The following is a 25,944-nucleotide window of genomic DNA, read 5'->3' on the forward strand; positions in this document are numbered from 1 at the left end:
TAACTGTAGGATGGTGAGAAGCACAGTAACGTTATGGCTAGCAGCCTCAATTAGCCTCGTTGGCTAACTGTAGGACGATGAGAAGCACAGTAACGTTATGGCTAGCAGCCTCAATTAGCCTCGTTGGCTAACTGTAGGACGATGAGAAGCACAGTAACGTTATGGGTAGCAGCAGCAATTAGTCTCGTTAGCTAACTGTAGGACGGTGAGAAGCACAGTAGCGTTATGGCTAGCCTCAATTAGCCTCGTTAGCTAACTATAGGACGTGAGAAGCACAGTAACATTATGGCTAGCCTCAATTAGCCTTGTTATCTAACTGTAGGACGGTGAGAAGCACAGTAACGTTATGGCTAGCAGCCTCAATTAGCCTCGTTAGCTAACTGTAGGACGTGAAAAGCACAGTAACAGTATGGCTAGCCTCAATTAGCCTCGTTAGCTAACTGTACGACGGTGAGAAGCACATTAACATTATGGCTTACTTCAATTAGCCTCGTTAGCTAACTGTAGGACGTGAAAAGCACAGTAACAGTATGGCTAGCCTCAATTAGCCTCGTTTGCTAACTATAGGACGTGAGAAGCACAGTAACGTTATGGCTAGCAGCCTCAATTAGCCTCGTTAGCTAACTGTAGGACGTGAGAAGCACAGTAACATTATGGCTAGCCTCAATTAGCCTCGTTAGCTAACTATAGGATGTGAGAAGCACAGTAACGTTATGGCTAGCAGCCTCAATTAGCCTCGTTAGCTAACTGTAGGACGGTGAGAAGCACAGTAACGTTATGGCTAGCAGCCTCAATTAGCCTCGTTAGCTAACTGTAGGACGGTGAGAAGCACAGTAACATTATGGCTAGCCTCAATTAGCCTCGTTTGCTAACTGTAGGACGGTGAGAAGCACAGTAACGTTATGGGTAGCAGCAGCAATTAGCCTCGTTAGCTAACTGTAGGACGGTGAGAAGCACAGTAGCGTTATGGCTAGCCTCAATTAGCCTCGTTAGCTAACTATAGGATGTGAGAAGCATAGTAACGTTATGGCTAGCAGCCTCAATTAGCCTCGTTAGCTAACTGTAGGACGGTGAGAAGCACAGTAACGTTATGGCTAGCAGCCTCAATTAGCCTCGTTAGCTAACTGTAGGACGGTGAGAAGCACAGTAACGTTATGGCTAGCAGCCTCAATTAGCCTCGTTAGCTAACTGTAGGACGGTGAGAAGCACAGTAACATTATGGCTAGCCTCAATTAGCCTCGTTTGCTAACTGTAGGACGGTGAGAAGCACAGTAACGTTATGGGTAGCAGCAGCAATTAGCCTCGTTAGCTAACTGTAGGACGGTGAGAAGCACAGTAACAGTTATGGCTAGCCTCAATTAGCCTCGTTTGCTAACTATAGGACGTGAGAAGCACAGTAACGTTATGGCTAGCAGCCTCAATTAGCCTCGTTAGCTAACTGTAGGATGGTGAGAAGCACAGTAACGTTATGGGTAGCAGCAGCAATTAGCCTCGTTAGCTAACTGTAGGACGGTGAGAAGCACAGTAGCGTTATGGCTAGCCTCAATTAGCCTCGTTAGCTAACTATAGGATGTGAGAAGCACAGTAACGTTATGGCTAGCAGCCTCAATTAGCCTCGTTAGCTAACTGTAGGATGGTGAGAAGCACAGTAACGTTATGGGTAGCAGCAGCAATTAGCCTCGTTAGCTAACTGTAGGACGATGAGAAGCACAGTAACATTATGGCTAGCCTCAATTAGCCTCGTTTGCTAACTGTAGGACGGTGAGAAGCACAGTAACGTTATGGCTAGCAGCCTCAATTAGCCTCGTTAGCTAACTGTAGGACGGTGAGAAGCACAGTAACGTTATGGCTAGCCTCAATTAGCCTCGTTAGCTAACTATAGGATGTGAGAAGCACAGTAACGTTATGGCTAGCAGCCTCAATTAGCCTCGTTAGCTAACTGTAGGACGGTGAGAAGCACAGTAACGTTATGGCTAGCAGCCTCAATTAGCCTCGTTAGCTAACTGTAGGACGGTGAGAAGCACAGTAACGTTATGGCTAGCAGCCTCAATTAGCCTCGTTAGCTAACTGTAGGACGGTGAGAAGCACAGTAACATTATGGCTAGCCTCAATTAGCCTCGTTTGCTAACTGTAGGACGGTGAGAAGCACAGTAACGTTATGGATAGCAGCTTCAATTAGCCTCGTTAGCTAACTGTAGGACGGTGAGAAGCACAGTAGCGTTATGGCTAGCCTCAATTAGCCTCGTTAGCTAACTATAGGATGTGAGAAGCACAGTAACGTTATGGCTAGCAGCCTCAATTAGCCTCGTTTGCTAACTGTAGGAAGGTGAGAAGCACAGTAACGTTATGGCTAGCCTCAATTAGCCTCGTTAGCTAACTATAGGATGTGAGAAGCACAGTAACGTTATGGCTAGCAGCCTCAATTAGCCTCGTTAGCTAACTGTAGGACGGTGAGAAGCACAGTAACGTTATGGCTAGCAGCCTCAATTAGCCTCGTTGGCTAACTGTAGGACGATGAGAAGCACAGTAACGTTATGGGTAGCAGCAGCAATTAGTCTCGTTAGCTAACTGTAGGACGGTGAGAAGCACAGTAGCGTTATGGCTAGCCTCAATTAGCCTCGTTAGCTAACTATAGGACGTGAGAAGCACAGTAACATTATGGCTAGCCTCAATTAGCCTCGTTAGCTAACTGTAGGACGGTGAGAAGCACAGTAACGTTATGGCTAGCAGCCTCAATTAGCCTCGTTAGCTAACTGTAGGACGTGAAAAGCACAGTAACAGTATGGCTAGCCTCAATTAGCCTCGTTAGCTAACTGTAGGACGGTGAGAAGCACAGTAACGTTATGGCTTACTTCAATTAGCCTCGTTAGCTAACTGTAGGACGTGAAAAGCACAGTAACAGTATGGCTAGCCTCAATTAGCCTCGTTTGCTAACTGTAGGAAGGTGAGAAGCACAGTAACGTTATGGCTAGCAGCCTCAATTAGCCTCGTTAGCTAACTGTAGGACGTGAGAAGCACAGTAACATTATGGCTAGCCTCAATTAGCCTCGTTAGCTAACTATAGGACGTGAGAAGCACAGTAACGTTATGGCTAGCAGCCTCAATTAGCCTCGTTAGCTAACTGTAGGACGGTGAGAAGCACAGTAACGTTATGGCTAGCAGCCTCAATTAGCCTCGTTAGCTAACTGTAGGACGGTGAGAAGCACAGTAACGTTATGGCTAGCAGCCTCAATTAGCCTCGTTGGCTAACTGTAGGACAGTGAGAAGCACAGTAACGTTATGGCTAGCAGCCTCAATTAGCCTCGTTAGCTAACTGTAGGACGGTGAGAAGCACAGTAACGTTATGGCTAGCAGCCTCAATTAGCCTCGTTGGCTAACTGTAGGACAGTGAGAAGCACAGTAACGTTATGGCTAGCAGCCTCAATTAGCCTCGTTGGCTAACTGTAGGATGGTGAGAAGCACAGTAATGTATGGCTAGCAGCCTCAATTAGCCTCGTTAGCTAACTGTAGGACGGTGAGAAGCACAGTATATATATATAGGACGATGAGAAGCACAGTAACGTTATTAGCCTCAATTAGCGTTAGCTAACTGTAGGACGGTGAGAAGCACAGTAACGTTATGGCTAGCAGCCTCAATTAGCCTCGTTGGCTAACTGTAGGATGGTGAGAAGCACAGTAACGTTATGGCTAGCAGCCTCAATTAGCCTCGTTGGCTAACTGTAGGACGATGAGAAGCACAGTAACGTTATGGCTAGCAGCCTCAATTAGCCTCGTTAGCTAACTGTAGGACGTGAAAGCACAGTAACAGTATGGCTAGCCTCAATTAGCCTCGTTTGCTAACTGTAGGACGTGAGAAGCACAGTAACGTTATGGCTAGCAGCCTCAATTAGCCTCGTTAGCTAACTGTAGGACGTGAAAAGCACAGTAACAGTATGGCTAGCCTCAATTAGCCTCGTTTGCTAACTGTAGGACGGTGAGAAGCACAGTAACGTTATGGCTAGCAGCCTCAATTAGCCTCGTTAGCTAACTGTAGGACGTGAGAAGCACAGTAACATTATGGCTAGCCTCAATTAGCCTCGTTTGCTAACTATAGGACGTGAGAAGCACAGTAACGTTATGGCTAGCAGCCTCAATTAGCCTCGTTGGCTAACTGTAGGACGATGAGAAGCACAGTAACGTTATGGCTAGCAGCCTCAATTAGCCTCGTTGGCTAACTGTAGGACGATGAGAAGCACAGTAACGTTATGGGTAGCAGCAGCAATTAGTCTCGTTAGCTAACTGTAGGACGGTGAGAAGCACAGTAGCGTTATGGCTAGCCTCAATTAGCCTCGTTAGCTAACTATAGGACGTGAGAAGCACAGTAACATTATGGCTAGCCTCAATTAGCCTTGTTATCTAACTGTAGGACGGTGAGAAGCACAGTAACGTTATGGCTAGCAGCCTCAATTAGCCTCGTTAGCTAACTGTAGGACGTGAAAAGCACAGTAACAGTATGGCTAGCCTCAATTAGCCTCGTTAGCTAACTGTGGACGGTGAGAAGCACATTAACATTATGGCTTACTTCAATTAGCCTCGTTAGCTAACTGTAGGACGTGAAAAGCACAGTAACAGTATGGCTAGCCTCAATTAGCCTCGTTTGCTAACTATAGGACGTGAGAAGCACAGTAACGTTATGGCTAGCCTCAATTAGCCTCGTTAGCTAACTGTAGGACGTGAGAAGCACAGTAACATTATGGCTAGCCTCAATTAGCCTCGTTAGCCAACTATAGGACGTGAGAAGCACAGTAACGTTATGGCTAGCAGCCTCAATTAGCCTCGTTAGCTAACTGTAGGACGGTGAGAAGCACAGTAACGTTATGGCTAGCAGCCTCAATTAGCCTCGTTAGCCAACTGTAGGACGGTGAGAAGCACAGTAGCGTTATGGCTAGCCTCAATTAGCCTCGTTTGCTAACTGTAGGACGGTGAGAAGCACAGTAACGTTATGGGTAGCAGCAGCAATTAGCCTCGTTAGCTAACTGTAGGACGGTGAGAAGCACAGTAGCGTTATGGCTAGCCTCAATTAGCCTCGTTAGCTAACTATAGGATGGTGAGAAGCACAGTAACGTTATGGCTAGCAGCCTCAATTAGCCTCGTTGGCTAACTGTAGGACGATGAGAAGCACAGTAACGTTATGGCTAGCAGCCTCAATTAGCCTCGTTGGCTAACTGTAGGGTGAGAAGCACAGTAACGTTATGGTAGCAGCAGCAATTAGTCTCGTTAGCTAACTGTAGGACGGTGAGAAGCACAGTAGCGTTATGGCTAGCCTCAATTAGCCTCGTTAGCTAACTATAGGACGTGAGAAGCACAGTAACATTATGGCTAGCCTCAATTAGCCTCGTTAGCTAACTGTAGGACGGTGAGAAGCACAGTAACGTTATGGCTAGCAGCCTCAATTAGCCTCGTTAGTAACTGTAGGACGTGAAAAGCACAGTAACAGTATGGCTAGCCTCAATTAGCCTCGTTAGCTAACTGTACGACGGTGAGAAGCACATTAACATTATGGCTTACTTCAATTAGCCTCGTTAGCTAACTGTAGGACGTGAAAAGCACAGTAACAGTATGGCTAGCCTCAATTAGCCTCGTTAGCTAACTATAGGACGTGAGAAGCACAGTAACGTTATGGCTAGCAGCCTCAATTAGCCTCGTTAGCTAACTATAGGATGTGAGAAGCACAGTAACGTTATGGCTAGCAGCCTCAATTAGCCTCGTTAGCTAACTGTAGGATGGTGAGAAGCACAGTAACGTTATGGCTAGCAGCCTCAATTAGCCTCGTTAGCTAACTGTAGGACGGTGAGAAGCACAGTAACATTATGGCTAGCCTCAATTAGCCTCGTTTGCTAACTGTAGGACGGTGAGAAGCACAGTAACGTTATGGCTAGCAGCCTCAATTAGCCTCGTTAGCTAACTGTAGGACGGTGAGAAGCACAGTAGCGTTATGGCTAGCCTCAATTAGCCTCGTTAGCTAACTATAGGATGTGAGAAGCACAGTAACGTTATGGCTAGCAGCCTCAATTAGCCTCGTTAGCTAACTGTAGGACGGTGAGAAGCACAGTAACGTTATGGCTAGCAGCCTCAATTAGCCTCGTTAGCTAACTGTAGGACGTGAGAAGCACAGTAACGTTATGGCTAGCAGCCTCAATTAGCCTCGTTGGCTAACTGTAGGACGGTGAGAAGCACAGTAACATTATGGCTAGCCTCAATTAGCCTTGTTTGCTAACTGTAGGACGGTGAGAAGCACAGTAACGTTATGGGTAGCAGCAGCAATTAGCCTCGTTAGCTAACTGTAGGACGGTGAGAAGCACAGTAGCGTTATGGCTAGCCTCAATTAGCCTCGTTAGCTAACTATAGGAGGTGAGAAGCACAGTAACGTTATGGCTAGCAGCCTCAATTAGCCTCGTTAGCTAACTGTAGGACGGTGAGAAGCACAGTAACGTTATGGCTAGCAGCCTCAATTAGCCTCGTTGGCTAACTGTAGGACGGTGAGAAGCACAGTAACGTTATGGCTAGCAGCCTCAATTAGCCTCGTTAGCTAACTGTAGGACGGTGAGAAGCACAGTAACGTTATGGCTAGCAGCCTCAATTAGCCTCGTTAGCTAACTGTAGGACGGTGAGAAGCACAGTAACGTTATGGCTAGCAGCAGCAATTAGCCTCGTTAGCTAACTGTAGGACGGTGAGAAGCACAGTAACGTTATGGCTAGCAGCCTCAATTAGCCTCGTTAGCTAACTGTAGGACGGTGAGAAGCATAGTAACGTTATGGCTAGCAGCCTCAATTAGCCTCGTTGGCTAACTGTAGGATGGTGAGAAGCACAGTAACGTTATGGCTAGCAGCCTCAATTAATATATAATAATAATAATATATATATATATATAGCCTCGTTGGCTAACTGTAGGACGATGAGAAGCACAGTAACGTTATGGGTAGCAGCAGCAATTAGCCTCGTTAGCTAACTGTAGGACGGTGAGAAGCACAGTAGCGTTATGGCTAGCAGCCTCAATTAGCCTCGTTAGCTAACTGTAGGACAGTGAGAAGCACAGTAACGTTATGGCTAGCAGCCTCAATTAGCCTCGTTTGCTAACTGTAGGACGGTGAGAAGCACAGTAGCGTTATGGCTAGCCTCAATTAGCCTCGTTAGCTAACTATAGGACGTGAGAAGCACAGTAACATTATGGCTAGCCTCAATTAGCCTCGTTAGCTAACTGTAGGACGGTGAGAAGCACAGTAGCGTTATGGCTAGCCTCAATTAGCCTCATTAGCCAACTATAGGACGGCGAGAAGCACAGTAACGTTATGGCTAGCAGCCTCAATTAGCCTCGTTAGCTAACTGTAGGACGGTGAGAAGCACAGTAACGTTATGGCTAGCAGCCTCAATTAGCCTCGTTAGCTAACTGTAGGACGGTGAGAAGCACAGTAACGTTATGGCTAGCAGCCAGCAGCACAGTAACGTTATGGCTAGCAGCCTCAATTAGCCTCGTTAGCTAACTGTAGGACGGTGAGAAGCACAGTAACGTTATGGCTAGCCTCAATTAGCCTCGTTAGCTAACTGTAGGACGTGAGAAGCACAGTAACATTATGGCTAGCCTCAATTAGCCTCGTTAGCTAACTGTAGGACGGTGAGAAGCACAGTAACGTTATGGCTAGCAGCCTCAATTAGCCTCGTTAGCTAACTGTAGGACGTGAAAAGCACAGTAACAGTATGGCTAGCCTCAATTAGCCTCGTTAGCTAACTGTAGGACGGTGAGAAGCACAGTAACATTATGGCTAGCCTCAATTAGCCTCGTTAGCTAACTGTAGGACGTGAGAAGCACAGTAACGTTATGGCTAGCCTCAATTAGCCTCGTTTGCTAACTGTAGGACGTGAGAAGCACAGTAACGTTATGGCTAGCAGCCTCAATTAGCCTCGTTAGCTAACTGTAGGACGTGAGAAGCACAGTAACATTATGGCTAGCCTCAATTAGCCTCGTTAGCTAACTATAGGATGTGAGAAGCACAGTAACGTTATGGCTAGCAGCCTCAATTAGCCTCGTTAGCTAACTGTAGGACGGTGAGAAGCACAGTAACGTTATGGCTAGCAGCCTCAATTAGCCTCGTTAGCTAACTGTAGGACGGTGAGAAGCACAGTAACATTATGGCTAGCCTCAATTAGCCTCGTTTGCTAACTGTAGGACGGTGAGAAGCACAGTAACGTTATGGGTAGCAGCCAATTAGCCTCGTTAGCTAACTGTAGGACGGTGAGAAGCACAGTAAGCGTTATGGCTAGCCTCAATTAGCCTCGTTAGCTAACTATAGGATGTGAGAAGCACAGTAACGTTATGGCTAGCAGCCTCAATTAGCCTCGTTAGCTAACTGTAGGACGGTGAGAAGCACAGTAACGTTATGGCTAGCAGCCTCAATTAGCCTCGTTAGCTAACTGTAGGACGGTGAGAAGCACAGTAACGTTATGGCTAGCAGCCTCAATTAGCCTCGTTAGCTAACTGTAGGACGGTGAGAAGCACAGTAACATTATGGCTAGCCTCAATTAGCCTCGTTAGCTAACTGTAGGACGGTGAGAAGCACAGTAACGTTATGGGTAGCAGCAGCAATTAGCCTCGTTAGCTAACTGTAGGACGGTGAGAAGCACAGTAGCGTTATGGCTAGCCTCAATTAGCCTCGTTAGCTAACTATAGGATGTGAGAAGCACAGTAACGTTATGGCTAGCAGCCTCAATTAGCCTCGTTAGCTAACTGTAGGACGGTGAGAAGCACAGTAACGTTATGGCTAGCAGCCTCAATTAGCCTCGTTGGCTAACTGTAGGATGGTGAGAAGCACAGTAACGTTATGGCCCTTCTGGTCCTTCTGTAGCACAGTTGGTAGAGCCTTGTAACGCCAGGGTAGTGGGTTAGATTGAGAACACACGTAGAATGTATGCACACATGACTGTAAGTCGCTTTGGATAAAAGCGTCTGCTAAATGCATATATTAGCTAGCAGCCTCATATATTATTACATTATTATGGCTAGCAGCCTCAATTAGCCTCGTTGGCTAACTGTAGGACGATGAGAAGCACAGTAACGTTATGGCTAGCAGCCTCAATTAGCCTCGTTGGCTAACTGTAGGACGATGAGAAGCACAGTAACGTTATGGTAGCAGCCTCAATTAGTCTCGTTAGCTAACTGTAGGACGGTGAGAAGCACAGTAACGTTATGGCTAGCAGCCTCAATTAGCCTCGTTAGCTAACTGTAGGACGGTGAGAAGCATAGTAACGTTATGGCTAGCAGCCTCAATTAGCCTCGTTGGCTAACTGTAGGATGGTGAGAAGCACAGTAACGTTATGGCTAGCAGCCTCAATTAATATATAATAATAATAATATATATATATATATAGCCTCGTTGGCTAACTGTAGGACGATGAGAAGCACAGTAACGTTATGGGTAGCAGCAGCAATTAGCCTCGTTAGCTAACTGTAGGACGTGAGAAGCACAGTAACGTTATGGCTAGCCTCAATTAGCCTCGTTAGCTAACTATAGGATGTGAGAAGCACAGTAACATTATGGCTAGCCTCAATTAGCCTCGTTTGCTAACTGTAGGACGGTGAGAAGCACAGTAGCGTTATGGCTAGCCTCAATTAGCCTCGTTAGCTAACTATAGGACGGCGAGAAGCACAGTAACGTTATGGCTAGCAGCCTCAATTAGCCTCGTTAGCTAACTGTAGGACGGTGAGAAGCACAGTAGCGTTATGGCTAGCCTCAATTAGCCTCGTTAGCTAACTATAGGACGGCGAGAAGCACAGTAACGTTATGGCTAGCAGCCTCAATTAGCCTCGTTAGCTAACTAATTTAGTAATTTAGTAATTTAACTAAGAAATACACTGGCAAGACACTGACAAAAAGACAGAATTCATACTTACAAATATAGGTCTGGGTTCGTAGCTCTCTTCAAACAGTTTGTCGATAGCAAACAGTGCTGCCTTTATGACAAGATAAAAAAAGAATAATAATCGATACATTGACTATGATCAATTGTATGGAAACGTATGTAAAACTAGAATCACATTGATAGAAACTAGATGACAGTCAGTGATGAAGACAGTCAGTGATGAAGACAGTCAGTGGTGATGACAGTCAGTGGTGAAGACAGTCAGTGGTGATGATGACAGTCAGTGATGAAGACAGTCAGTGGTGATGATGACAGTCAGTGATGAAGACAGTCAGTGATGAAGACAGTCAGTGGTGATGACAGTCAGTGGTGATGACAGTCAGTGGTGAAGACAGTCAGTGGTGATGACAGTCAGTGGTGATGACAGTCAGTGGTGAAGACAGTCAGTGGTGAAGACAGTCAGTGGTGAAGACAGTCAGTGGTGAAGACAGTCAGTGGTGATGACAGTCAGTGATGAAGACAGTCAGTGATGAAGACAGTCAGTGATGATGACAGTCAGTGATGAAGACAGTCAGTGATGAAGACAGTCAGTGATGAAGACAGTCAGTGATGAAGACAGTCAGTGGTGATGACAGTCAGTGGTGATGACAGTCAGTGGTGATGACAGTCAGTGGTGATGACAGTCAGTGGTGATGACAGTCAGTGATGAAGACAGTCAGTGGTGATGACAGTCAGTGGTGATGACAGTCAGTGATGAAGACAGTCAGTGATGAAGATAGTCAGTGGTGAAGACAGTCAGTGGTGAAGACAGTCAGTGATGATGACAGTCAGTGATGAAGACAGTCAGTGATGAAGACAGTCAGTGGTGATGAGTCAGTCAGTCAGTGATGAAGACAGTCAGTGATGAAGACAGTCAGTGGTGATGACAGTCAGTGGTGATGACAGTCAGTGGTGATGACAGTCAGTGGTGATGACAGTCAGTGGTGATGACAGTCAGTGGTGATGACAGTCAGTGATGAAGACAGTCAGTGGTGATGACAGTCAGTGATGAAGACAGTCAGTGGTGATGACAGTCAGTGATGAAGACAGTCAGTGATGAAGACAGTCAGTGATGAAGACAGTCAGTGGTGATGACAGTCAGTGATGAAGACAGTCAGTGGTGATGACAGTCAGTGATGAAGACAGTCAGTGATGAAGACAGTCAGTGATGAAGACAGTCAGTGGTGATGACAGTCAGTGGTGATGACAGTCAGTGGTGATGACAGTCAGTGGTGAAGACAGTCAGTGAAGACAGTCAGTGATGAAGACAGTCAGTGATGAAGACAGTCAGTGGTGATGACAGTCAGTGATGAAGACAGTCAGTGGTGATGACAGTCAGTGATGAAGACAGTCAGTGGTGATGACAGTCAGTGATGAAGACAGTCAGTGATGATGACAGTCAGTGATGAAGACAGTCAGTGATGAAGACAGTCAGTGGTGATGACAGTCAGTGATGAAGACAGTCAGTGGTGATGACAGTCAGTGATGAAGACAGTCAGTGGTGATGACAGTCAGTGATGAAGACAGTCAGTGGTGATGACAGTCAGTGATGAAGACAGTCAGTGGTGATGACAGTCAGTGATGATGACAGTCAGTGATGAAGACAGTCAGTGATGATGACAGTCAGTGATGAAGACAGTCAGTGATGAAGACAGCGAGTGGTGATGTAGACAGTCAGTGATGAAGACAGTCAGTGATGAAGACAGTCAGTGATGAAGACAGTCAGTGATGAAGACAGTCAGTGATGAAGACAGTCAGTGATGAAGACAGTCAGTGATGATGACAGTCAGTGATGATGACAGTCAGTGATGAAGACAGTCAGTGATGAAGACAGTCAGTGGTGATGACAGTCAGTGGTGAAGACAGTCAGTGGTGATGACAGTCAGTGGTGATGACAGTCAGTGATGATGACAGTCAGTGGTGATGACAGTCAGTGGTGATGACAGTCAGTGATGAAGACAGCAGTGAATGAAGAGAAACTAGATGACAGTCAGTGATGAAGACAGTCAGTGATGATGACAGTCAGTGGTGATGACAGCGAGTGAAGAAGAGAAACTAGATGACAGTCAGTGATGAAGGCAGCGAGTGAAGAAGAGGAACTAGATGACAGTCAGTGATGAAGGCAGCGAGTGAAGAAGAGGAACTAGATGACAGTCAGTGATGAAGACAGCGAGTGAAGAAGGTGTACCTTGGCGTTGGCCGTGTCAAAGATGGTCTCCACCATGATAATATCTGCTCCTCCATCCAACAGACCCCGGACCTGCTCGGCGTAGGCCTCAGCCAGCTCATCAAAGGCTGAGGGGGAAGACACAGGACACTCAGCACGGTAGCACCATCAGAGAGAGTACTGTCAACTCTGGAGGTTACCAATGGTTTATCAAGAGTCCCCTGAGAGGCCTTTATAGACCCCGATTGGGTAACAGATACATAGTGTAGGTCTGAGAGGGTAACAGATACATAGTGTAGGTCTGAGAGGGTAACAGATACATAGTGTAGGTCTGAGAGGGTAACAGATACATAGTGTAGGTCTGAGAGGGTAACAGATACATAGTGTAGGTCTGAGAGGGTAACAGATACATAGTGTAGGTCTGAGAGGGTAACAGATACATAGTGTAGGTCTGATAGGGTAACAGATACATAGTGTAGGTCTGAGAGGGTAACAGATACATAGTGTAGGTCTGAGAGGGTAACAGATACATAGTGTAGGTCTGAGAGGGTAACAGATACATAGTGTAGGTCTGAGAGGGTAACAGATACATAGTGTAGGTCTGAGAGGGTAACAGATACATAGTGTAGGTCTGAGAGGGTAACAGATACATAGTGTAGGTCTGAGAGGGATAACAGATACATAGTGTAGGTCTGAGAGGGTAACAGATACATAGTGTAGGTCTGATAGGGTAACAGCATAGTGTAGGTCTGAGAGGGTAACAGATACATAGTGTAGGTCTGAGGGTAACAGATACATAGTGTAGGTCTGAGAGGGTAACAGATACATAGTGTAGGTCTGAGAGGGTAACAGATACATAGTGTAGGTCTGAGAGGGTAACAGATACATAGTGTCTGAGAGGGTAACAGATACATAGTGTAGGTCTGAGAGGGTAACAGATACATAGTGTAGGTCTGAGAGGGTAACAGATACATAGTGTAGGTCTGAGAGGGTAACAGATACATAGTGTAGGTCAGATACATAGTGTAGGTCTGAGGATAACAGATACATAGTGTAGGTCTGAGAGGGTAACAGATACATAGTGTAGGTCTGAGAGGGTAACAGATACATAGTGTAGGTCTGAGAGGGTAACAGATACATAGTGTAGGTCTGAGAGGGTAACAGATACATAGTGTAGGTCTGAGAGGGTAACAGATACATAGTGTAGGTCTGAGAGGGTAACAGATACATAGTGTAGGTCTGAGAGGGTAACAGATACATAGTGTAGGTCTGAGAGGGTAACAGATACATAGTGTAGGTCTGAGAGGGTAACAGATACATAGTGTAGGTCTGAGAGGGTAACAGATACATAGTGTAGGTCTGAGAGCCCTTATAGACCCTGATAGGGTAACAGATACATAGTGTAGGTCTGAGAGCCCTTATAGACCCTGATAGGGTAACAGACAGCTATATAGCGCAGGTCTGTAGTGACATGTCACCACTGTAAGGGGAAAACACCTGCCAATCTGCCACTTTGCAGTGACATCAGTAGAAAGACAAGGAAGAAGCATAAACAACAAGCTGATCTCTTACTGACGTTCCTGAAGTCTGGTCTCTCCACTGAGGGAGACACAGACAGGGTTTTATTGGTGGGGCCCACGGCGCCCGCCACGTATCTCTTACAACCTGGTAATAAAAAAACAAAAGGTTTGTGAGTTACAAACACGGAAACACACATCTATTACACGCAATGTTGTCATTACAAACACGGAAACACACATCTATTACACGCAATGTTGTCATTACAAACACGGAAACACACATCTATTACACGCAATGTTGTCATTACAAACACGGAAATACACATCTATTACACGCAATGTTGTCATTACAAACACGGAAATACACATCTATTACACGCAATGTTGTCATTACAAACACGGAAACACACATCTATTACACGCAATGTTGTCATTACAAACACGGAAACACACATCTATTACACGCAATGTTGTCATTACAAACACGGAAATACACATCTATTACACGCAATGTTGTCATTACAAACACGGAAATACACATCTATTACACGCAATGTTGTCATTACAAACACGGAAATACACATCTATTACACGCAATGTTGTCATTACAAACACGGAAATACACATCTATTACACGCAATGTTGTCATTACAAACTACAGGGTTGTCATTACAAACACGGAAAACATCATACTACACGCAATGTTGTCATTACAAACACGGAAACACACATCTGGTTGGTGATGTTGTCAATTACAAACATCTTTGGAAACTGACATCTGCTTACACTGCTGACACCTTGTTCATACGATAAGCCTGAGAAAACATCAGGGAGTCAAACAACCTGAATGAATGAGCTTTTGATTGGTGATATGATGTTGCGATAACAGCTTTTGATTGGGTGATCTGATGTTGTGATAACAGCTTCTGATTGGTGATATGATATTGCGATAACAGCTTTTGATTGGGTGATCTGATTTTGCGATAACAGCTTTTGATTGGTGATCTGATGTTGCGATAACAGCTTTTGATTGGTGATCTGATGTTGCGATAACAGCTTCTGATTGGTGATCTGATGTTGCGATAACAGCTTCTGATTGGTGATCTGATGTTGCGATAACAGCTTTTGATTGGTGATCTGATGTTGTGATAACAGCTTCTGATTGGGGTGATCTGATATTGCGATAACAGCTTCTGATTGGTCATCGGAGTGTTATTCTACAGACCGCCCCACTGACCCCGTTCTCTTACCAAGTGTCCCAGTCCGTAGTCGGCCTGGGCGATACAGGTGCTACTGAAAGTGTTGGTCTCAATGATGTCTGCCCCGGCCAGAAGATATTCCTAGGAACAAACACAAGAGAGGAACGTCAATGCTTATCCACGCAGCAGAGTTTCACCAAGCAAAAAGAGGTCATCTCATCCTGTCCGCCCGTCTATCTCTCTCCCACAAAAAGACCGAAAATACGTCTCAATAACAGATCAACAATTCTAGGTGCAGGTTAATTATTACTAGGGCGTAACAGACAGGTGCATTTTAATTTAACCAGGCAAGTCAGTTAAGAACAAATTCTTATTTACAACGACGGCCTACCGGGGAACAGTGGGTTAACTGCCTTGTTCAGGGGCAGAACGACAGATTTGTACCTTGTCCGCTCTGGGATTTGAACTTGCAACCTTACAGTGTGTTGCTGTCCTGGATAACGTGAACCACTCTTTAACTCCACTCACCGTACCTTGTGTATATTGTAGATGACATCACCGTACCTTGTGTATATTGTAGATGACATCACCGTACCTTGTGTATATTGTAGATGACATCACCGTACCTTGTGTATATTGTAGATGACATCACCGTACCTTGTGTATATTGTAGATGACATCACCGTACCTTGTGTATATAGTAGATGACATCACCGTACCTTGTGTATATTGTAGATGACATCACCGTACCTTGTGTATATTGTAGATGACATCACCGTACCTTGTGTATATTGTAGATGACATCACCGTACCTTGTGTATATTGTAGATGACATCACCGTACCTTGTGTATATTGTAGATGACATCACTGTACCTTGTGTATATTGTAGATGACATCACCGTACCTTGTGTATATTGTAGATGACATCACCGTACCTTGTGTATATTGTAGATGACATCACCGTACCTTGTGTATATTGTAGATGACATCACCGTACCTTGTGTATATTGTAGATGACATCACCGTACCTTGTGTATATTGTAGATGACGTCACTCTGTGTGATGCTCAGCAGGTCGTTGTTGCCCTTCAGGCTGTGGGTGTGGTCTTTAAACTCCTCCCCCCTGAAGTGCTCCTCCTCCAATCGCCTCTCCTGGATCATGGTGCCCATCCCTCCATCTAGTATCATGATCCTCTTCCTCAACAGCTCCCTGAGCTCAGCCTCTAGGGCAGGTCTGCTAGGCCCACTACCTGAGGTAAGCAACATATGACATGTTAATATGGTTATGACATGATAAATATGTTCCCATCCTAGTATCATGATCCTCTTCCTCAACAGCTCCCTGAGCTCAGCCTCTAGGGCAGGTCTGCTAGGCCCACTACCTGAGGTAAGCAACATATGACATGTTAATATGGTTATGACATGATAAATATGTTCCCATCCTAGTATCATGATCCTCTTCCTCAACAGCTCCCTGAGCTCAGCCTCTAGTGAAGCTCTGCAGTTAGCATATTACATGTTAATATGGTTATATAAACTGGTTGAGAGAATGCCAGGCTGTTATCAAGGCAAAGGGTGGCTACTTTGAAGAATCGCAAATATAAAATATAGTTTGATTTGTTTAACACTTTTTTTGGTTACTACATGATTCCATATGTGTTATTCCATAGTTGATGTCTTCACTATTATTCTACAATGTAAAAAATAGTTTAAAAAATCAAATAAAGAAAAACCCTGGAATGAGTAGGTGTGTCCAAACCTTTGACTGGTACTGTATATATATATATATATATATATATATATATTTCTGTGGAGGGGGGTTGATCTACAAAAGGCCCACCAGTTGTCCATTACCGAGATAAGATGTTCGTTTACTCGCTTGTTTACAGGGAAGTGGTTTACACGTGTCATGGGTGTATTCATTACGCCTGTTCAGTTGTAAAACGTTTCTTAAAATGGAAACAAACGGAACGGGGATAAAAACTTACATGAATTTGTCCAATGGAAACAGTAGTTACACCTTTTGCAACTAAAACGAGCGTTTATATATTCTACAAATTCAGTTCAACTCGAGTTTTACAAATAACACCAGAGTTTCTATTGGACAAATGCAGGTCCCCCTCCCGTTTCGTTTCCGTTCGGTTCTGGAAACGTTTGGTGTCCTGACATTGCGACCCAAGTTACTATCTATATCTCTCTGCCAGTGTTTTGCTAACGTTACTCTACCAGGCAGGGGGACATGCAGACAGCACATGTTGACTAGCTGCTATGTATCTATCTATCTATCTATCTATCTATCTATCTATCTATCTATGAATAAATAAAAACGTTTGTCATTTAGGGTAGCTGGATGGAAAAACGTCGACCGTTAATTGACGTGGATATGCAGCAAACTAACCAACTGCATCTAATCGAGCCAGTCATTGACAGCTGCTTGGCAGCCAGCTCCTCTCTCGAGCTAAATACTAAACCAGGAAGTTGCAACAGTTTACCTTTTGTTGTTGAACTCTCATATATTGTAGGAGCCATGGCGTTGTAATTCTTCTTCTTTTGCTTGTTTTAACTGCAAAGGAACAAAAAGTGTCTGAAGAGAGCAACCAACTCTGACCCTACTGGCGGCCGCTTGTCAACTCAATGTCCATAAATCACTTTCCTCCGTCTGGCGTGGAGGAGCTGCACAACCACGCAGGCGGACCTACGCTGCACGCTGCGGAACCACGCTACACGCTGCGATACCACGCAGGCGGCACCACGCTGCACGCTGCGGAACCACGCAGGCGGCACCACGCTGCACGCTGCAGAACCACGCATGCGCAGGTTTGATTGAGCAACATTCAGGTCCTTCCAGGAGAAGAACGACTCCGATATGACGTGCCTGTACCTATCTGATTACATGTTGTAGGTGTCGGCTCTCTGAAAGGGAACGCTGCTTTGACACAGATTACAAAGCCTTTTAATTTAAATAAGGCGTTTAAAATCATGTCTTGAAAATGTATTGATTTCGATTGTTATTTTCTTCGTTACTTGACAAAAGCTAGAAAGTAAAACCTGAAAGGGGGAAAAAACATGTCCTAAAAGAATCCAAAAGTCCATCTGCCCGTATTGGGCCGTAATCGACAGGTATCACTCGGATATTCAGAACGTCCAGCTACAACAGAAGAAAAACAACCAACACGTTTTAATCACAAGAGTTTATTGTCTGCTCGTTTGCCTTAACACTAGTAACGCTTCATAACTTCAGACTCCACACCGGCTGCTGAGGGGACTATAAATGTTGTAGTTTTACCCAGACAAAACAGTTCGTTATTTTACAGTTATATTATTTTTGTTTCTGGCATCAACACAGCCTAGTTTCTGCCATATCATGAGGCTCTGGGGTGAAAGTTTCCCCTAGGTACAGACCTAGGATCAGCTTCCCCTAGGTACAGACCTAGGATCAGGTTCCCCTCCCCCAAGCTTGACACAAAACATTAATGGGGAGAAACGCTAGACTGACTCAAAATCAGCCTTCAGGGGAAACTTGACTCTACTCTAATCAGGAAACCCAAGTTTTCACTCGTTTTGACAATAAATAGTTCTGCAGTTTTGACATACTGGTAGCCTGGATGAATTATAATGTAGCCTGGGTGGGATTATAATGTAGCCTGGGTGGATTATAATGTAGTGTGGGGAGATTATAATGCAGCCTGGGGGGATTATAATGTAGCCTGGGGGATTATAATGTAGCCTGGGTGGGATTATAATGTAGCCTGGGTGGGATTATAATGTAGCCTGGGGGATTATAATGTAGCCTGGGTGGATTATAATGTAGCCTGGGGGATTATAATGTAGTCTGGGTGGGATTATAATGTAGCCTGGGTGGATTATAATGTAGCCTGGGGGGATTATAATGTAGCCTGGGTGGATTATAATGTAGTCTGGGGGGATTATAATGTAGCCTGGGGGGATTATAATGTAGCCTGGGGGATTATAATGTAGCCTGGGTGGGGATTATAATGTAGCCTGGGGGATTATAATGTAGCCTGGGGGATTATAATGTAGCCTGGGGGATTATAATGTAGCCTGGGGGATTATAATGTGAACAGTCTGGGTGGATTATAATGTAGTCTGGGTGAATTATAATGTAGCCTGGGTGGATTATAATGTAGTCTGGGGGATTATAATGTAGCAAACAGGGGGATTATAATGTAGCCTGGGGGATTATAATGTAGCCTGGGTGGATTATAATGTAGCCTGGGGGATTATAATGTAGCCTGGGAGATTATAATGTAGCCTGGGGGATTATAATGTAGATTATAATGTCTGGGGGATTATAATGTAGCCTGGGGGATTATAATGTAGCCTGGGGGATTATAATGTAGATTCTGGGGGATTATAATGTAGCCTGGGGGATTATAATGTAGCCTGGGTGGATTATAATGTAGCCTGGGGGGATTATAATGTAGCCTGGGGGGATTATAATGTAGCCTGGGGAGATTATAATGTAGCCTGGGGGGATTATAATGTAGCCTGGGGGGATTATAATGTAGCCTGGGGGGATTATAATGTAGCCTGGGGGGATTATAATGTAGCCTGGGGGGATTATAATGTAGTCTGGGGGGATTATAATGTAGCCTGGGGGGATTATAATGTAGCCTGGGGAGATTATAATGTAGCCTGGGGGGATTATAATGTAGCCTGGGGGGATTATAATGTAGCCTGGGGGGATTATAATGTAGCCTGGGGGATTATAATGTAGCCTGGGGGGATTATAATGTAGCCTGGGGGGATTATAATGTAGTCTGGGGGGATTATAATGTAGTCTGGGTGGGATTATAATGTAGTCTGGGTGGATTATAATGTAGTCTGGGTGGATTATAATGTAGTCTGGGGGGATTATAATGTAGCCTGGGGGGATTATAATGTAGCCTGGGGGGATTATAATGTAGTCTGGGTGGGATTATAATGTAGTCTGGGGGATTATAATGTAGTCTGGGGGGATTATAATGTAGTCTGGGGGATTATAATGTAGCCTGGGGGATTATAATGTAGTCTGGGTGGGATTATAATGTAACTGACACCAGGCTAGGTGAGATCAGATCTGAGACCAGGCTGTGGGATCAGATCTGAGACCAGGCTAGGTTAGATCAGATCTGAGACCAGGCTAACATACTGGGTCCTTTTTCATTCATTTTAGACACTGAACAGATGGGGCAAAAACGTGTTTTTTATGTACTAATTTAGAAGAGTGCAAACACTGATACAATACAAGCTTCTCATAAATGCATATCTTTAGGTCTCCATAGGTGACTAGCAAATAACTTAGTAGCGCTTCTTATGTGTCAGTTACTTCTTATGTGTAAGTTACATTTTATGTGTAACTTTTTGTGTAATTCTTCTTGTGTCAGTTACTTTTTATGTGTAAGTTACTTTTTATGTGTAAATAGGTTTAGTGTAAGTTACATTTATGTGTAAGTTACTTGAATTTGTTTACTTTTATGTGACTCACATGTAAATTTCACATTTACTGAGTCATAATTTTTTTTTTTAATCTAGTGAATGAATCCTGCTCAGTCCTTTGAAATAAATATTTCTCCCTACTCTTTTTAAAAATCATACACTCATGAAACGGCTTTAAAATGCTTTGTATTTCTCAAAAATATAACTCCCTTTAGTACCGGTCAAATCATTTTTAGATGTAAATGTGTGGAACAAAACGGAGCGAGACTGACACAAGGTCAGGGTGCATTTCTGGTGTGTGAAGCTAGAGGTCGCTCTCCCCATAGAGGGCCGTGGAGAAGGCAGTGTAGTCCAGAGCCCCTGGGACCCCGTCAGGCCCATTGTACAGGGGCATCCTGGAGATACAGTACTCTGCCTGCTCAGGGGGCAGCTCTCTACGCAGCTCCTCCAGCAGGATGAAGGGCTAATGGAAAAGGATACAACACATTTGAGATGACGTCGTAAAATAAACTTTAAAATAAATTGTGACGTGACTTGACTAGAGAGAGAGAAAGTGCTCGAGAGAGTAAGCATGCACGAGACGGATAAAGGAAACGGGTGAAAGAGGACGAGACAGACAGAGACAGAGAGGAAGCGAGTGACAGAGACAGAGAGGAAGAGACAGACAGAGACAGAGAGGAAGAGACAGAGAGAGACAGAGAGGAAGAGACAGACAGAGACAGAGAGGAAGCGAGTGACAGAGACAGAGAGGAAGAGACAGACAGAGACAGAGAGGAAGAGACAGACAGAGACAGAGAGGAAGAGACAGACAGAGACAGAGAGGAAGCGAGTGAAAGAGACACAGAGGAAGCGAGTGAAAGAGACACAGAGGAAGCGAGTGACAGAGACACAGAGGAAGCGAGTGAAAGAGACACAGAGGAAGCGAGTGAAAGAGACACAGAGGAAGCGAGTGAAAGAGACACAGAGGAAGCGAGTGAGAGAGACACAGAGAAGGAGTGAAAGAGACACAGAGGAGTGAGAGAGACACAGAGGAAGTGAGTGAGAGAGACAGAGAGGAAGCGAGTGAGAGAGACAGAGAGGGAGAGTGAGAGAGACAGAGAGGAAGCGAGTGAGAGAGACAGAGAGAGAGAGGAAGCGAGTGAGAGAGACACAGAGGAAGCGAGAGAGAGAGACAGAGAGGAAGACAGAGAGGAGTGAGAGAGAGACAGAGAGGAAGCGAGTGAGAGAGACACAGAGGAAGCGAGTGAGAGAGACAGAGAGGAAGCGAGTGAGAGAGACACAGAGGAAGCGAGTGAGAGAGACACAGAGGAAGCGAGTGAGAGAGACAGAGAGGAAGCGAGTGAGAGAGACAGAGAGGAAGAGCGAGTGAGAGAGACACAGAGGAAGCGAGTGAGAGAGACAGAGAGGAAGTGAGTGAGAGAGACAGAGAGGAAATGAGAGACAGAGAGGAAGCGAGTGAGAGAGACAGAGAGGAAGCGAGTGAGAGAGACAGAGAGGAAGCGAGTGAGAGAGACAGAGAGGAAGTGAGTGAGAGAGACAGAGAGGAAGCGAGTGAGAGAGACACAGAGGAAGCGAGTGAGAGAGACACAGAGGAAGCGAGTGAGAGAGACACAGAGGAAGCGAGTGAGAGAGACAGAGAGGAAGCGAGTGAGAGAGACAGAGAGAGGAAGCGAGTGAGAGAGACACAGAGGAAGTGAGTGAGAGAGACAGAGAGGAAGTGAGTGAGAGAGACAGAGAGGAAGCAAGTGAGAGAGACAGAGAGGAAGCGAGTGAGAGAGACACAGAGGAAGCGAGTGAGAGAGACAGAGAGGAAGCGAGTGAGAGAGACACAGAGGAAGTGAGTGAGAGAGACAGAGAGGAAGCGTGAGTGAGAGAGACAGAGAGGAAGCGAGTGAGAGAGACAGAGAGGAAGTGAGTGAGAGAGACAGAGAGACAGACAGAGACAGAGAGGAAGCGAGTGAGAGAGACAGAGAGGAAGCCAGTGAGAGAGACAGAGAGGAAGCGAGTGAGAGAGACAGAGAGGAAGCGAGTGAGAGAGACAGAGAGGAAGCGAGTGAGAGAGACAGAGAGGAAGCCAGTGAGAGACACAGAGAGGAAGCCAGTGAGAGAGACAGAGAGGAAGCCAGTGAGAGAGACAGAAAGGAAGCCAGTGAGAGAGACACAGAGGAGACACAGAGGAGCCATCAGACACAGAGGACCCACCTGATCAGAGACAGGATCTTGAAGGAGGAGAGAGACAGAGAGGTGTCACAGAGAGAGGAGTCAGGAAGTCAACGAAGGACTGGAACAGACTTGATTTAAGACAGAGTGGGATCCACTAGAGACATGATGCGGGCAAACTCAGAGAGACACAGAGGAGTGGAACCCAGGCTACAGCATGACAACAGACACATTGATTTAAGCCAGGTCCCAGATCTGTTTGAGCTGTCTTGCCAATACATAAGGTCATTGTCAGGTGACTTAACAAACTGATCTGGAACCAGGCTAACATTGAGTCAATCAGGTTGAGAATAACAGACAGATAAGATGGCTGTGCTACTCATGTCCTACCTGATAAAGGGTAATGTTTGATACATTACTCATGTCCTACCTGATAAAGGGTAATGTTTGATACATTACTCATGTCCTACCTGGTAAAGGGTAATGTTTGATACATTACTCATGTCCTACCTGATAAAGGGTTATGTTTGATACATTACTCATGCCCTACCTGGTAAAGGGTAATGTTTGATACATTACTCATGTCCTACCTGGTAAAGGGTAATGTTTGATACATTACTCATGTCCTACCTGATAAAGGGTAATGTTTGATACATTACTCATGTCCTACCTGATAAAGGGTAATGTTTGATACATTACTCATGTCCTACCTGATAAAGGGTAATGTTTGATACATTACTCATGTCCTACCTGATAAAGGGTAATGTTTGATACATTACTCATGTCCTACCTGGTAAAGGGTAATGTTTGATACATTACTCATGTCCTACCTGGTAAAGGGTAATGTTTGATACATTACTCATGTCCTACCTGGTAAAGGGTAATGTTTGATACATTACTCATGTCCTACCTGATAAAGGGTAATGTTTGATACATTACTCATGTCCTACCTGGTAAAGGGTTATGTTTGATACATTACTCATGTCCTACCTGGTAAAGGGTAATGTTTGATACATTACTCATGTCCTACCTGATAAAGGGTTATGTTTGATACATTACTCATGTCTGTTATCTGTACACTACAAAGAGAGACCAGTCTACCTATTCCCTATATAGTGCACTACCTATTCCATATATAGTGCACTACTTATTCCCTTCATAGTGCACCACCTATTCCCTATATAGTCCACTACCTATTCCCTATATAGTGCACTACCTATTCCCTATAGAGTGCACAACCTACCCTATATAGTGCACTACCTATTCCCTATATAGTGCACTACCTATTCCCTTCATAGTGCACTACCTATTCCCTATATAGTGCACTACCTATTCCCTATATAGTCCACTACCTATTCTATGTTTGATACCTATATAGTGCACATTACCTCATGTCCTACCACACTCATGTCCTACCTATTCCCTATATAGTGCACTACCTATTCCCCATAAATAGTGATACATTACTATTCCCTATTGATACTACCTATGTCCCCTGGTAAAGGGTATAGTGCACTACCTATTCCCTTCATAGTGCACTAAATAGTGAACAGAGAGCCATTTGAGACACACCAGCTACTGAGTGACACTACCAGCTGGCCTTACCAGCTACTGAGTGACACTACCAGCTGGCCATACCAGCTACTGGGTGACACTACCAGCTGGCCATACCAGCTACTGAGTGACACTACCAGCTGGCCATACCAGCTACTGAGTGACACTACCAGCTGGCCATACCAGCTACTGAGTGACACTACCAGCTGGCCTTACCAGCTACTGAGTGACACTACCAGCTGGCCTTACCAGCTACTGAGTGACACTACCAGCTGGCCATACCAGCTACTGAGTGACACTACCAGCTGGCCATACCAGCTACTGAGTGACACTACCAGCTGGCCATACCAGCTACTGAGTGACACTACCAGCTGGCCATACCAGCTACTGAGTGACACTACCAGCTGGCCATACCAGCTACTGGGTGACACTACCAGCTGGCCATACCAGCTACTGAGTGACACTACCAGCTGGCCTTACCAGCTACTGAGTGACACTACCAGCTGGCCATACCAGCTACTGAGTGACACTACCAGCTGGCCTTACCAGCTACTGAGTGACACTACCAGCTGGCCTTACCAGCTACTGAGTGACACTACCAGCTGGCCTTACCAGCTACTGAGTGACACTACCAGCTGGCCATACCAGCTACTGAGTGACACTACCAGCTGGCCATACCAGCTACTGAGTGACACTACCAGCTGGCCTTACCAGCTACTGAGTGACACTACCAGCTGGCCTTACCAGCTACTGAGTGACACTACCAGCTGGCCTTACCAGCTACTGAGTGACACTACCAGCTGGCCTTACCAGCTACTGAGTGACACTACCAGCTGGCCTTACCAGCTACTGAGTGACACTACCAGCTGGCCATACCAGCTACTGAGTGACACTACCAGCTGGCCTTACCAGCTACTGAGTGACACTACCAGCTGGCCATACCAGCTACTGAGTGACACTACCAGCTGGCCATACCAGCTACTGAGTGACACTACCAGCTGGCCTTACCAGCTACTGAGTGACACTACCAGCTGGCCATACCAGCTACTGAGTGACACTACCAGCTACCAGCTACTGTTGGCCATACCAGTACACTACCAGCTGGCCTTACCAGCTACTGAGTGACACTACCAGCTGGATACCAGCTACTGAGTGACACTACCAGCTGGGTTACCAGCTACTGAGTGACACTACCAGCATTTTACCAGCTACTGAGTGACACTACCAGCTTATACCAGCTACAGTGACACTACCAGCTGGCCTTACCAGGTCTGAGTGACACTACCAGCTGGCCTTACCAGCTACTGAGTGACACTACCAGCTGGCCTACCAGCTACTGAGTGACACTACCAGCTGGCCTTACCAGCTACTGAGTGACACTACCAGCTGGCCTTACCAGCTACTGAGTGACACTACCAGCTGGCCTTACCAGCTACTGAGTGACACTACCAGCTGGCCTTACCAGCTACTGAGTGACACTACCAGCTGGCCATACCATACTGAGTGACACTACCAGCTGGCCAGTACCAGCTAGTGACACTACCAGCTGGCCTATACCAGCTACTGAGTGACACTACCAGCTGGCCTTACCAGCTACTGAGTGACACTACCAGCTGGCCTTACCAGCTACTGAGTGACACTACCAGCTGGCCTTACCAGCTACTGAGTGACACTACCAGCTGGCCTTACCAGCTACTGAGTGACACTACCAGCTGGCCATACCAGCTACTGAGTGACACTACCAGCTGGCCATACCAGCTACTGGTGACACTACCAGCTGGCCTTACCAGCTACTGAGTGACACTACCAGCTGGCCTTACCAGCTACTGAGTGACACTACCAGCTGGCCTTACCAGCTACTGAGTGACACTACCAGCTGGCCTTACCAGCTACTGAGTGACACTACCAGCTGGCCTTACCAGCTACTGAGTGACACTACCAGCTGGCCTTACCAGCTACCAGAGTGACACT

At 45.6% G+C, this 25,944-nt stretch overlaps 1 long non-coding RNA gene and 1 pseudogene across 4 annotated transcripts; both read right to left on the reverse strand.

The window, feature by feature from the left end:
• LOC118383880 (methionine synthase-like) overlaps positions 1–17,543 on the reverse strand; it is a 115,136-nt pseudogene extending 97,593 nt beyond the window's left edge.
• Positions 17,544–22,613: 5,070 nt separating this feature from the next.
• Positions 22,614–23,562, reverse strand: LOC127924004 (uncharacterized). 4 transcript variants are annotated; one of them, XR_008116521.1, is made up of 3 exons: positions 23,410–23,562; positions 23,290–23,369; positions 22,614–23,209 (listed from the first exon to the last, which is right to left on the reverse strand). It is a non-coding gene; the product is annotated as an uncharacterized LOC127924004 (long non-coding RNA). The 4 variants fall into 4 exon arrangements; XR_008116523.1 differs by having other exon boundaries at positions 22,614–22,889; positions 22,970–23,209; positions 23,290–23,562; XR_008116522.1 differs by having other exon boundaries at positions 22,614–22,929; positions 22,970–23,209; positions 23,290–23,562.
• Positions 23,563–25,944: the final 2,382 nt, after the last annotated feature.

Source organism: Oncorhynchus keta, unplaced genomic scaffold, assembly GCF_023373465.1.
Source record: "Oncorhynchus keta strain PuntledgeMale-10-30-2019 unplaced genomic scaffold, Oket_V2 Un_contig_3473_pilon_pilon, whole genome shotgun sequence".
Classification (NCBI taxonomy): domain Eukaryota; kingdom Metazoa; phylum Chordata; class Actinopteri; order Salmoniformes; family Salmonidae; genus Oncorhynchus; species Oncorhynchus keta.